Below are 14,161 nucleotides of genomic sequence, written 5' to 3'. Positions count from 1 at the left end.
ACCGTCCCTTTAACCCAAATGTTCTGCTAGAGGTCCTGGAGACCCCAGGCACTCTTCAACAGCCCAAAAAACCTGCTTCATATTATTTTATCATGACTTGGAAACGTAAAACATGAACATAAAAAACTAATTTTGTTTCAGAAGTCTGCTGCAGAAAAGTAAAACATGATTAAATACAATGGATTTTTATCCTGGCCTTGACCCCCTCCAAAATCCCAAATAAGTGTAATAGGATTTCTGTTTTGGGAGTTTGAAAGAAACTATTCTAAAGAGACTTACAGAGAGTTTGAACTCTCTGGGGTCAAACGTGATACCGGCCATATAAACTAAAACTATTTAGAATGGCATACTGTACATTTATACATATATATATATATATATATGTGGATGACTTACTGGTAAAGAAAATAACAATATATTTGTCCATGCCCCATTTGAAATTAAAACAATATTATTTCCTTTTTGGTAACAAAACAGTGCTTTATCGTAATTTTCTGTATTTTCTTGCTTTCATTGAATGTGAAAGCCCAGTCTGTGGCAAAAGAAAGGATTCCCACTTAAATATGTTTCTACAAAGCGGGTTTGAAGAGGTTCAGAAGAAAAGAAAATATTTGAGGTAAATAAAAATAGATTTTTGGATTTCTTTTATGTTGATCATCATTTTTACACTTACAGCAGTGGGGTGTGTGGGACCACAAACAATGAGGAAGTAAAGCCATGTCAACAAAATAAAAGGCATACATGTAAAGGAGACTGTGTAAAGCATAACAGTGAAAGGTACTTTTTTGTTTGCTTGTGTGTAATTTACAGACTTTACAGAAAAGTCCAGGACCCAAAGGATGGACAAAGCCAGAAAAATAACAGAAAGTATTGTTCTGCTGCAGTTTAGCTTCAGGTTTGTGCCCTGTTAAGCGCATATACACACACACACACATGCATACATACACGCACACACACACACGTTACACATGTTGTACACTTCGAGTTCCTCTCCAAAGTCACTCCCATATGTGGAGGGACCTTCGTACAGAGGTTGTAGCATCAGGCGCTCTCTCACAGGACCAAAGGCAGCAAGTCCATTAAATACACATGAGAATCTAATTAGGGCCCCCCTTGTGCAGCGGGCTCGGTGGTGGGAGTCATTGGGGAACGACACTGCCGAGACCCTGACACTCGGAGAACACACTCTGCAAATTAATCGAGAATGACCAAGAAGTACCTCTGTGACTGACTGAGACCTCTGCTTCCTTGGAGGCAAAAATGTTCCGCGCTGATTGGTCTCGTTAAATTTGTTATAGTGATATAATTATGAAAATATGTCTGGAAAATGGGTAGACTCTTGGTGTGTGGTTAGTTTGCATACTATTGTAAATTTGATATGAATGTTTAATATTTATATAGTTCATGTGACCTTTGAATGAGACCAGGGAGAAGGCATTGTTGAGTATGTGTTTTAGTTTGTGGCCTCATTTTACCAAATGTCTCTGCTAATTCAGCACCATAAAACATTTCTGTTGTGGTCTTTAAATGAATGATAGTCAACCCTCCTGAACAAAATTAACATAACTGATCATTTTGCTAATTTGTTCTGAATTCAAGCAGGAAAAGAGACTTGACTATATTCCCCATTATAATTAGGTTGATAATAACGTTGGGTGAATTATTGCATTTTTGTTATTCAGTCTTTCCACTGCTCCGTGTCAGTTGAGATATTAGTGCAGACATAATTCTTATTCTGGCAGCAGCACAGTGACTGATATTATTTAAATTACACCTCCTTGGGCAAAGTATTCGGAAATACTTTGCAGATGGGAATTCATCACAAAATGGTGTTGAGAAAATGAGGGGCATCAGGGTTTGATTACGCTGGCAAAAATGTCTTTTTTTTTTGCAGAGGGAAATGACTAATGTTGTTAACAACAGACTGAGGTGTACAGTCCTCTGAAACTTGGCCGCATTATAGCCTTATATTCCGTATTTAGCACATCTGTTAATTGTATGTGATGTGATATAGATAGATAGATAGATAGATAGATAGATAGAAAGATAGATAGATAGATAGATAGATAGATAGATAGATAGATAGATAGATAGATAGATAGATAGATAGATAGATAGATAGATAGATAGATAGATAGATAGCATTATTGACAAATTACTTTATTAAGTAGTAGCACCTTTGGCAGCAATTACAGCCTTGAGTCTGTGTGGATAGGTCTCTATGAGCTTTGCACATCTGGACACTGTCATTTCTTTTTGCTCATTTTCATTTTTCAGGTGAGTGAACAGCTATATTCAGTCACACATTATCACCTGAATCTGCAGCTCCCATCAGCTTTACAGAGCTCTATAGTTTCAGCTCATTGTTTAGCTCTCCGGCCCGCAACTTTTCAGTCAAAAAGCTCTAAAAAAAAAACTACTGTACACTACCTGCACAGCACCAAACTGACTCCCTTAGTGTCTAGCTGGTAGCCATCTCTGGTATGTTCGTGATGATGTGCAGTGTGACAAGGTATTCTGTCGGATGACTAAAACAATGCATTTTGGTCTCATCAGGCTATAGAACCTTCTTCCAGCTGGCTTCAGAGTCTCCCACATGCCCTGTGGCTAGTCTCACCCATAAAGACACAACTGGTGAAACAACCATGCAATTGTTGTTTGTATGCAGCGTTGCTCCAACCTCAACCTCTGTAGCTTGTAACTCCTTCAGGGTTGCCTTAAGTCTCTTGATACCGGTAATGATTTAGGTGCGTCTTGTTGAAGGGGGTAAATACTAATGCAAACATGAATTTAGAAGTTTATATTTGGATCACTTGGATGATCTGTTTTCACTTTGACATTAAGATTCTGTTTTTGTCAACTTGGATTCAGTGTTGAAAAACACTGCAGCCTCCTACACTCCTCTCTCCACCTCACCGCTCCACTCTGCTTTCTCTTCTCCTCTGCTGTGACAGCTTTGGCCTTTAAGCTCGGCACTGTTATCACTCGGGCCTCACATTTTAACAAGAGCGTCATTAATGTCATCATGCCGAGCGTTCTGTCGCAGTGACTGACAGCTGTTTTGACACACTCTACCTCATAGGCCACACACATGCAGCGGTAGGGCTGACTTACAATATTGCAATACTAAAAATGTCAGCAGCTCTATTTAACTTTATCGGTTTTAAAGCCAGTGGCTAAGGGATTTTTTTTATGGCCCGCTTTCTTAAATATCTTACAGTGAGATAGTGCTCTCTAAATTGTATTATACATTTTAAACCCCTAGAAGTATGTGGCAGCAGCTACACAGGAAATGCGAAGCACGCTTTTTACGGCACACAATTCAATGTAAATTCTTGTGCACATAATACACTTGTCCTCTTTTGTGGACCATTGTGTGCTCACACCGCCATTTTGGCCAAATGGCCTTCTGTCTCAAACACAACAGACCCTTTCTGTTTACCTTTAAAATGCCAATATATCCGACACATGCCTCCTTTCGGCGTAGATGCACTGCCCATTAACTGAACTTTAACCCCACATCTCTGGCCAGCGAGCCAAACCGTTCCACACCTTTTGGCTTCTAATACTGTTCTATTACTTTGTATTATTATACCATATGTGAAATTACAATGTAATGTGGTGCTGTTAGTTTTTTAACATAAAGCTGCCATTCTCAGAAGATTATAGCCACTTCTGAGGAAAGTTTATGTGTCTAGGTAGCCCGACAGCTTTTGTAATAACTGTTTTCAATCTGGTCTCTCTGTTCGTTTATGCACTGTATGATAGTCTGTAAGTCTGTCTGACAATACCCGCAAATGCAGCAGCTGTTTGGCTACAGTATCTCATTAGTCCTGACGTTTTGAATGATACTGTAGATATCAACCTTGTGAGGAATAATGGTAAAATAAGATTGACATACATAATCCCCTAAAACAATCATAAATGCGACAAAGGCTTCATCCAATTTTCCAACGTAACATTTTACTGTGAAGAGAACTCAAATTCCCAAAGTACCCAAAATGAATTACATTGAGGATTATCGTGTAATTATGGATCTTTCCAAAGTCTGATAGAGCAGGAAAATTGAGTTCTGAATATTTCATAATGTGCAGCACCATCTTTGTTGAGGAAATTATTTAGGGATAGCATGCTCATTTGCAGAATGGATAAAGGTTCATTGCGAGGCACCAGTGTGCAGTAATTGGAAATATCCAGCAATTCAAAGATGAGCATGTCTCCTCGATGCATTCAGTACACCATTAATCTTCCCTCAGACACCAAAAAACGATCAACTGCCATCCGAACCTATCAAGCTTCTGCTATATAGTTTATTCGTGCCTCATGTAAATCACACTTACACAAAAAATGTGACAAATGTGCACTTTGTGTTTTTTTCTCCTGCAGCTGGGCCCTGCACTCCCCCAGCCTCAGCCACCGCCAACACAGCCGACATGTGAGTAAAGATAATGTCCAGTCAGGTACAAGTATCATACACTGATATCAGACAATGACAACAATGTTAGTGCAGCATGAAATAAAATCCATAAAAACAAAAGAAAAGCAAACAACCAAACAATTTAGGGTTGGACAAATGACACACTTATATGAACACTCTGACTGGGATTTAAAAGAATAATTTTGTCGCCTCTAGAAAACATATGAAGAAATGCCAGTTTTGAAAAATATCATCTTTAAAAGGCAAATCTAAATGTCAGAGAGACAGATACTTTACACATAGAAAGCGCTGCCTTCTGGGCGTAACACAGAAAGGCGTGAGAATAATATTTTTTCCCAGTTGAAATGAACTGCAATTACCCAGCATCAAGCATACAAAGCAGTCGCACATTCACACTCACATAGCCTGGAGAGGAGTGTAGTCACTGTTCGCAATATTACTCAGGAATTCAGAGGGACAAAGCATAATGAAAGCAAAGGATGTTTTTTAACGTAACAGGAAAAATAGAGACTTCACTTTGTTACAATCTGCAATACGCATTTTATTAAATATAATGTAAAGTAAGTCTCAGATACAGAGCTGAGGCAATCTGTTGATTAATCCTGTTAATCAACAGAAAATGAATCAACCACTCTGTTATTTATTATTGATGAATTGACAGTTCCATATGACGGTCTACTTAATTAAAAGAAAAAAGGTAATTCATTTGTGTGAGTGCAGTGACCTTTGTGCAACTGCGGTCAGTCTTATGCATTAAAGGAACAAAACAAAAAAATGGTAACACTTTACTTTAAGTCATTTTACATCTAAGATGTTTCACGACATAACATTTACAGTTTTCTTGAATTCATTTTTTGCATGAAAGCTTTTGCATGTGTACATTTTTATTTTAGTATGCATGATATTTATGTAAACTTCTCAGTTTATTTGCGTGTGGGTGAGAGTTTGGCAAAGCTATTGGCATGGGGTCACAACTCCTGGCCAGAATAGACAGAGATAAACCAAGTGGAGCAGCAAGCCCTGTGTAGGTCTACATTTTGCATGCTGGTGAATGTCAATCTCATGAATAAGCAAAGCAAGAATAAAGCCTTCCTTGGTCCTCAGTTTGTTTTGAAGTTTGTGTGGAAAAATTCTCAGTGGGGAATATGAGCAGAGGCCTGAGTGGGTGGTTCAATTCCATTTCAATCATCAGTGGGGCTTCTGCAGGTAAGAAGCTGAATAAAAGTGGAGAAAATTGAGGTGCTAGCGGAGATGAAGACAGGAAGAGAAGAGGTAAAGACAGGCAGCAGAGATTGAGTGGGGGAAAGCGAGGTAAAGGAGACAAAGACTTGCCCGTCTGCTCTCTGTTACTGCTGTCCCAGGTCATGCGTTTTTGGTTGAGGTCATGTGTCAGGTCCGGGACAGCTAATCGGAACTCTGTGGCTGGAGGCATTTAGGTATCTCTTCAAGCCAACAGAGAACCACCAGGCTCTTCTCTTAGCATGCAAATGAGACAGGAACAAATGTCCCGTCACTTCTGGGGCTCCATGTCCCAAAGTGCTTAACACTCTTCCTGTCAACCCCCCTCTCCAGCTGCTTCAAAAAGAAAAACTCCTGCACCTCCCTCACTCTTATTTCCTCCCTCTTATGTTCTTTAAATGAGCTTTCCAACTCCACTTCTTTCTCGCAATTCAATTTTACAAGGCCATTATCCCGGGTGTAATGTGGAGGTTAAATATATCGGGGCAGACGTTATGTGAAAATAATTAGTGCTAATGAATAATGCACTCATTCAGCTGATGAAGGATGGTTGTCAGGGTAATGGAGTGCGAGAGAGGGGCCCCTCTGACAAATGAAATTAAAATATTTAAACACTGTTTTACGATATTACCGGGCCCTCACACTCTCTCCCTGTTACCCACTTGCTACATGCAGCCGTCCGGCGTCTATATGACATGATAGCTGTGTCATTACTCATGCACAAGATTTGTCTCACTAAAGACAGAGCCCAGATACAAGGAGGAAATATCCTCCACATCACACTTTTACAGTACCTTACACCACAGCTAATCATCCCTGCCACTGATAATCACTTTGAGGACATCAGAGACGCCAATCCATATCGACAGCCTGTCTTTCTGCCAGGTTATATTTTGTTCCCTTTATTTATTGCCACTACACTCATTCGTCCTCTTACGATCTCATTCGGCACCCATCATGTGATAATGAAGGATGTAGGTTTTAAATCGCCCAGTTTACAGCCCCCTTCCCGCCAATTGGCCCTCTGGAATCAATAATGGTGGACCAAGTGCTCTGTGACTGATAAATGGCAAAGCATCAACACCATTTTATTAGACATGATGGTTAGAGGAGGGTAGAGGACAGTAACGGCTTGGGACAAAAAGCTCATGAGCTAATAATTGCTCAGTGATACATTCACAAAACTTTCTATACGGGTAAATGACACCTTCAACCACTTTCCTAAAAAACATTGACTTTCACTGACTTTAGCCATTCTAGTACTTTTGGTTTTCTTTTCCCAGGTTTTGAGTTATATTGAAGATTTCTGCCACCAGTCCAATGCAATAGAAGTGAATGGGATTTTGTTTGTGCTGCTCCACAGCACTAAAGATTATATTTAACACTGAAGCAGCATTTGAAGCTGGGGAAACCTGTCTCAGTCTCTCGGACCATCAGCACCGGTTCCCCCCAAGGCTGCGTTCTTTCCCCTCTGCTCTTCTCCCTGTACACCAACAGCTGCACCTCCAGTCACCAGTCCATCAAGCTCCTGAAGTTTGCGGATGACACCACCCTCATTGGACTCATCTCTGGTGGGGATGAGTCCGCTTACAGGTGGGAGATTGACCATCTGGTGACCTGGTGCAGTCTAAACAACTTAGAGCTCAATGCTCTAAAGACAATGGAGATGGTTGTGGATTTCTGCAAGAACGCAGCCATACCAGCCCCATCACTCTGTGCGACTCCCTCGTCGAGGCTGTGGAGTCCTTCCGCTTCCTGGGCTCCATCATAACCCAGGACCTCAAGTGGGAGCTTAACATCAGCTCCATCACAATGAAGGCTCAGCAGAGGATGTACTTCCTGAGGCAGCTGAAGAAATTCAACCTGCCAAAGACAATGGTGGTGCACTTCTACACTGCCATCATTGAGTCCATCCTCTGCTCCTCCATCATCATCACCAGCGTATCATTCGCTCCGCTAAGAAGGTGATTGGCTTCAATCTGCCGGTCGTCCACGACTTGTTCGCCTCCAGGACCCTAAAGCGGGCAAGAAAGATTGTAGCCGACCTCTCACCCTGGACACAATCTTTTCAAGTCCCTTCCCTCTGGCAGGAGGCTGTGGTCCATCAGGACCAACACCTCACGCCACAAAAACAGTTTCTTTCCATCTGCCGTTGGGTTCATCAATAAAGCCTGGGACCCCGACTGACTCAGACACCTTCCCAGGACAATTTCTTACTGTTACACACCTTTGCACAACTCTTCTTTATGTACACTTGACACTTTAATAACATACTTGTTTTAACCTACTCTTATTTGTTTGTTTGTTTCAAATATTTTTTGGGTACATTGTCATTCTTTCTATTATTAAATGATGTCTTATACTATTGCACTGTGTTTATTGTTATGCACTAATCACCAAAGCCAAATTGTATGTGTAACGTACTTGGCAATAAACCACTTCTGATTCTGATTCTGATTTAAACAAGACTAAAGATCTAGCCACGCTAGCAGGTCTGTGGGGCTGTACTTTGAGCTACAGTAAATGCTAATGTCAGAATGCTAACATGCTCACAATGACAATGCTGACATGCCGATGCTAAAGCAAGGTATAATGTTTACTGTGTTCACTATCTTAGTATGTGTTAGCATGCTAACATTTGCTAATTAGCAATGAATCCAATCTGAGGCCGATGGCTAATGTCATAGTCTTGCAGGTATTGATAAAACTCTGAAATATCACCAAAGTTATTACTATTAATCCTGGGGGGAACATGGATGTGAGGACCCAAAGTCATGGTAATCCAACCATTGATTTGCTGAAATATTTAAGTATGGACCAAAGTGGTCGACCAACCGACGGGCCAACATTGCCATCCATAAAGCCATGCAGCTAGCATGGATAAAACCAGTTGACAGTGAGGTCTGTGGATTATCCAGGGTATCCGGGACTTTGTTTCTGGAAAGAGAAGTTCGTTTGATTTTTTTAATGTAATATTTCATTCGAATGAAATGTTGCCATCATTGCAGTCGATTGGAAGCAGGAATCTAGATAGCTCAAAACCTGGACAAATGAAACCAAAACGAATGGAATGGGTAGATGCCTCTTATTAAGGTAACATTGTTTTAGGGGGTTTTGTTGTCAATTTTTGTTTACCGAACCTTTAAAAAAAGGCAGAAAAAATGGCACAGCATGGTCGATATGATGCTGTGGAATCTAAAAGGGAGAAATGAACTATTCTTAGTGACAAAATGTCAAATTGCATCTCAGATTTTTACAAATCATGCAGGTCTTTAAGTCAGGGCTATGTTCAGTTTTCCCAGGACAATGGGTAGCTGTCATAAAAAAGGGCTGTAAGCAGAGAAGTGTGCTGCTCTTTCCCTGGGGCTTAGCCAACACACCATAGCAAGCCACATCTGACAACTTTCTTTTATTAATCTCATATTTTGCAGATTGGCCCCATACACATTTGACTTGTAAAACAGACCTAATTACAAAGCCTGTAGCATGCAAGCCTCACATCAAACAGTAAGTTACAGTAAAAGCCTATGATCTCAGTCGCCTTCTCTCCCCTTTTTTCTCCCCCCCCCCCCCCCCCCCTTGCCTCCGCACACCAGAAACACTGATTATAACAGGAACATTAAAAGGGAATTACAGCGAAACAATTTACACTTAATGTAGCAGTCATATGAACAGGCAAGAAGGATGGACAAAGATATAGCAGTATTAATAATACATGATTTAATTTAGCAGCTGGGAATGCATAGAGCAAGATCAAGGCACAGGGAAAGACAGACAATGAAAGAAGAGAAGGAGGACGCAGTGAGAGAAAGACAGTTGAAGGAGAAGAAGTGAGATGAGAGCTCCAATGATAGAGAAAGTGTATAACAGAGTAAAGGATAAAAAGTGGACGAGGGAGGAGGATCAGAATATGTTGCTATGGGTTTTCTGCGCACTGTGATTAATTGGCAGTAAATATGCAAAGCCTGATGGCCATAAGGCAATCAGAGGAGCGCCACTCATCTACATGTTGCACAGTGGGCTATAATCCATCTGAGGGGCAAGGAATAATGATACCAGCAAGCAAGAATAAGAGCAGGATCTGTTTATTACCTCAGACAGATCCATAATGCATACAGATGTGAGAGAGGTATGCAGCAGCCTCTGGCCACAGAACCCTATTGAAAAGTATAGACAGTAATATTATAGTTATAGTAATAGTTATAGGAATAATACGGTTTTTAGTGTAATGAAAGACAATCTGATTTAAGCACCTATTAAGGCGTATAAGTCGGCTGTCATATAAAGTTTTAAAACAAGTGCTAGAGCCGTAATGATCACTGACAGAGCGTGGAGAAAAGCTCAGATGGACATAAAGTAAGAGTTATCCTCAAAGACAACAGTAAGGTCATCAATAATAAGATATATGCATATTGCAGTATAGATGCAATATGGAACATAACCTTATAATTTGGTCCAAATATACACATGAAAGACCTTGACTATCATTACCTATAGACCTGGATAACACCTACCGCTGGCAATAAAACTGTAATTTCACTTCTTGGTTTATTTTTCTTAGAACATACATAAAGACATACATAAACATATGAACACTCTCAAACACAAAGACCATGCTTTCCTGTCTCCTCACTGAGGACATTAACACCAGGATCCTTCTAGTGCTGGAGTAAGTATAAATTGTGTTGAACATTGATAAACTAATGCAATTACCTGCAGGGCAAGCAAGTCAGCTAATTTAAAGATACCAGGTTTGTTCATGCGGTGGGAGGCTCCCAATAGGCCCCAAGGGTGAAAGATGGCACCTTTATTACATCTGAGAGGTCAGCCTGGTAGCACTGTATTAGGATTGATCTTTTGATCCCTGCCTGGAACCCCCCATACTGTACCGACCCCATCTGGCTGAGAAAAAACAGCTTATCTGGCGCAAAGGGTTAACTCTGCTAGCCAGGCAGCCTAATTGAGCACCACACATCTCAGCTACACAGCAGAAACAGGAACCTAGAGGGTCGTAACAAGCCAGGCATGACTTATTCACATAATAAACCAAGCAGATATCTAAATGAGCCATTGAGCAAGCCAGAGGGAGGGAGGCCATTAGACCTCGCGGACTACGGGTACATATTTGTATATCTACAATTGCCCTATCATTTGCATATGTGGCTCGCTATAGAAATGTTAGTCTGTGTTCGTACCCAGGGGCCTAATGCCACAACAGAACAACTTTGTACTCATTCACAGTACCATACACAAGTGATGGCGTGAGGAATATTTAGGTTATATTGAAAACAAAGCGGCTGGAGGTCTGCTACATACCCACTGTTTATTCACTTGGGGGAAAACATTTGAGATATGATCAGTAAATGTAAGCGGAATAGTTTAACGTTTTGGGAAATATGCGTGTTTGCTTTTTTGCAGAGAACTAGATGGGAAGATTGATATATACATCTGCTCGTTAAGTAGGAAGCTACTGCCAGCAGCTGGTTGGGTTAGTTGAGCATAAATACTAGAATCTGAGAAACAGCTATGACTCAGTCAGACGGTAACAAAATCCACCTACGAGCACCTCTATAGCTCACTGATTTACACATTATATCTTGTATGTGTAACCCCAACAAAAACCAAAGTAAAAACAACAATTCAATGTTTTACTGGAAGTTATGTGCCCGACTATTTCTTTTGTTTGTATCTGTTTCAAGTCAGACTAAGAAATAGTCAAGCACATGACATCCCCATAGAACTGTAAATTGTTTTTACATTTAGGTTCAATTGCCCGGCAAACTGTTTCCCCCTGTTCCCAATGTTAGGGTTAAGCTAACCAGCTGCAGGTTGTAGCAGACAGATATAACAGTGTTATAGAAAACTGTACATTTTAATTGAATGAGGTCTTTTCATTAAAGTACTTTTAATTCCATTTTGTTTCAGGACAGCGTTTGATGATAAGTTATTTTCTCTCTTTCTTTGTTGAATAAAGATTATTTTTTGCAACACATTCTCATCCCAACTCTTCACATACTGACGCTTGGTCAGAAGCCTTGCCGTCACTTTCTAAAATACAGGGTAGCCCAGCGCAGCAAACATCTTGGTTGGGCTTAAAATAAGTAAAACTTTAAACTTAAATAAGGTAACAGAAGTACGGAAAGAGTCACTAACGTGACTTCAAAATAACTCAACAACAATTTGGGAAAGTGTGGTTGATAGTATTGCGTTTGACCAATTCATCAAACGTGTTTTTTTACGGTCCTTATACTACGTCATCACACTCTCGGAGCATTTTCTTTCAGCGTCTAGTAAAGACGTAGATGGGTTTACATTGTACTGTAGCTACTTCAAAGCCAGGTGCGTCTCATGCGAAGGCTAAAAGATTGCCTTGTGCGTCACTATAAGATGCCAATGGGTGTGACAAAGCTGCCCTGGGAATGAGAACAGGCTAATATGTTGATAGATAAATAGATAACAAATGCGCAGAAATTAAAAATAAATACATACATACAAAATACATAAAGAATAAAGGTGCAAATTGCCAAACATTTTTGTAAATACACATTTTTTATATTAACACATATTGTATAAAATTGTAAAGGTACAATGTATAAACCATGTACTGTGAAGAACGAGGAAATCAACCAACAAAAGCTTGGTAGTATATGATGCTTGGGATGCACTCGTATTTGTCTGTTACGTTGTTCATTTCAAACAATAACACAAGGTTGTCACTAATCAGAAGAGTCTTGTGGCAAATGGTCAAAGGTCAGCCTTTAATGTGACCTCTGACACATAATTAAATTGCCATCTTTAACCTCTGTTACAACCTGTCACAGAGCATTGGATTACATGCTGCAAATCACTCCACCAATCAATGACAGGAGTGAGGGCAGAGGGAAGGGTCTGCTGTGTCCAGTGGTGTCTGCAGATTATCTTTAATGAAGTTGAACTGTACAGTGATCATGTTAGTGTAAATCCTAATTCGATTGTAAATGACGTCCTGCAATAGCACACATTCATCCGAACAGGGTAAGGGAGACTGCAGATACCAGCCACATGCCTTGTTCCACTTTAGCTATTAGTCATGCAAATGCAAGGGTGGATGTTGCATGAATACTTTTGAAAAAATGTATCATTGTATTGACTCATCCCATAGGCAAAAACACTGCAGGTTAAAACAATTCTGGAGATGGTGTTTTCACCTATTGCTTGGATTTAGTTTATATTTGCACTAATAGCACCCTGACATCAGCCCTACACCTCAAAGCATTATGAATATCAAAATATGTATTTATTAAAAACTAGAGCCTAGAGGCTTTTATATAAATTAGACAATTTTTTGAAAGAATGTTACTTTTACTATAATGGTATGTTGGCAGAATTTAGAACACCATTGATTAAGAAACAAAAAAATGAAGGCGGTGCATACTGCAGAATGTTTAAAGTTAGGAGTAACATTTCATATAGATTTTTGAATATCTTCTTTGTTATTCTCATTGGCATACTCTCCGTTCATTCATAGTATTGTATGTCAAAAAAAGTCATAATTTAGTATGTCGAAAAAGTCTAATAAAAAGTCAAAGTACAGTATGTCACAAACAGGCATAAAAAAATCATACTATAGTATGTCGAAAAAGTCATAGTTTTTCTGTCAAAAAAAGCCATAAAAACTCATAGTTTTGTATGCCACAAAAACTCATAGTATAGTGTGTCGAAAAAAGTGAAAAGAAAACGTATAGCATAGTATGTTGAAAAAAAAAAATGATCATAGAAAATGTCAAAAAAGACATTAAAAAGGCATTAAAAAGTCATGGTATAGTATGTCCAAAACCCGTGTGTCAGAAAAGTCATAGTACAGGATGTAGAAAAAAGGCATAAAAATGTCGTAGCATGTCGAGGAAAGTCGTAGGCAAATGGTGAATTCTTATGTCCTCCGTCTCTTCTTTTCTCCCCAGATGGATGCAGACCAAAACTGTGGATCTCTTCACTTACTTCATCCATGTCTTCTTCTTCTTCAACTGTATCAGGACAGCAGAAACTTTACAAACTACATCTGTTCTGACTGCACCGTGGCCCATTCATAAAAAATCTGTCTCTGTCTCTTACTGTTGCTAAATGTAGCACTAGAAGCAATTTAGCATATTTGCTGAACTTAATGTATTTGAATGATTACTGCAATTTCTGGGTTATATCCATATCATTGGAAATAGTTTTGCATAAAAGCGTCAGCTAAATGAATGTAATGTAATGGTAATAGGTTTCTTGAAAATTAGCTTGAGAAGAAACTTTGGAGTACGGTAAGTTTATATCACAAATTGTGCCAAACAATCCAATAAAGATATTGTCCTGTCCATAATGTCCTCATTTTGTCTCCAAAAAATTTAATACATTAAAAAGAAGTTACAAAAATACAGACATCCAATAGATTTGTGTAACTTTTATTAAATAAGCAATGGATCACAACAAAAATATTACAGCATGAAATTAAAGAAACTGGTG

This window comes from Anarhichas minor, unplaced genomic scaffold (genome assembly GCF_050575085.1).
Source record: "Anarhichas minor isolate MPS153535 unplaced genomic scaffold, ASM5057508v1 ptg000062l, whole genome shotgun sequence".
Lineage (NCBI taxonomy): Eukaryota > Metazoa > Chordata > Actinopteri > Perciformes > Anarhichadidae > Anarhichas > Anarhichas minor.
Note: the sequence above shows the minus strand (reverse complement) of the source record.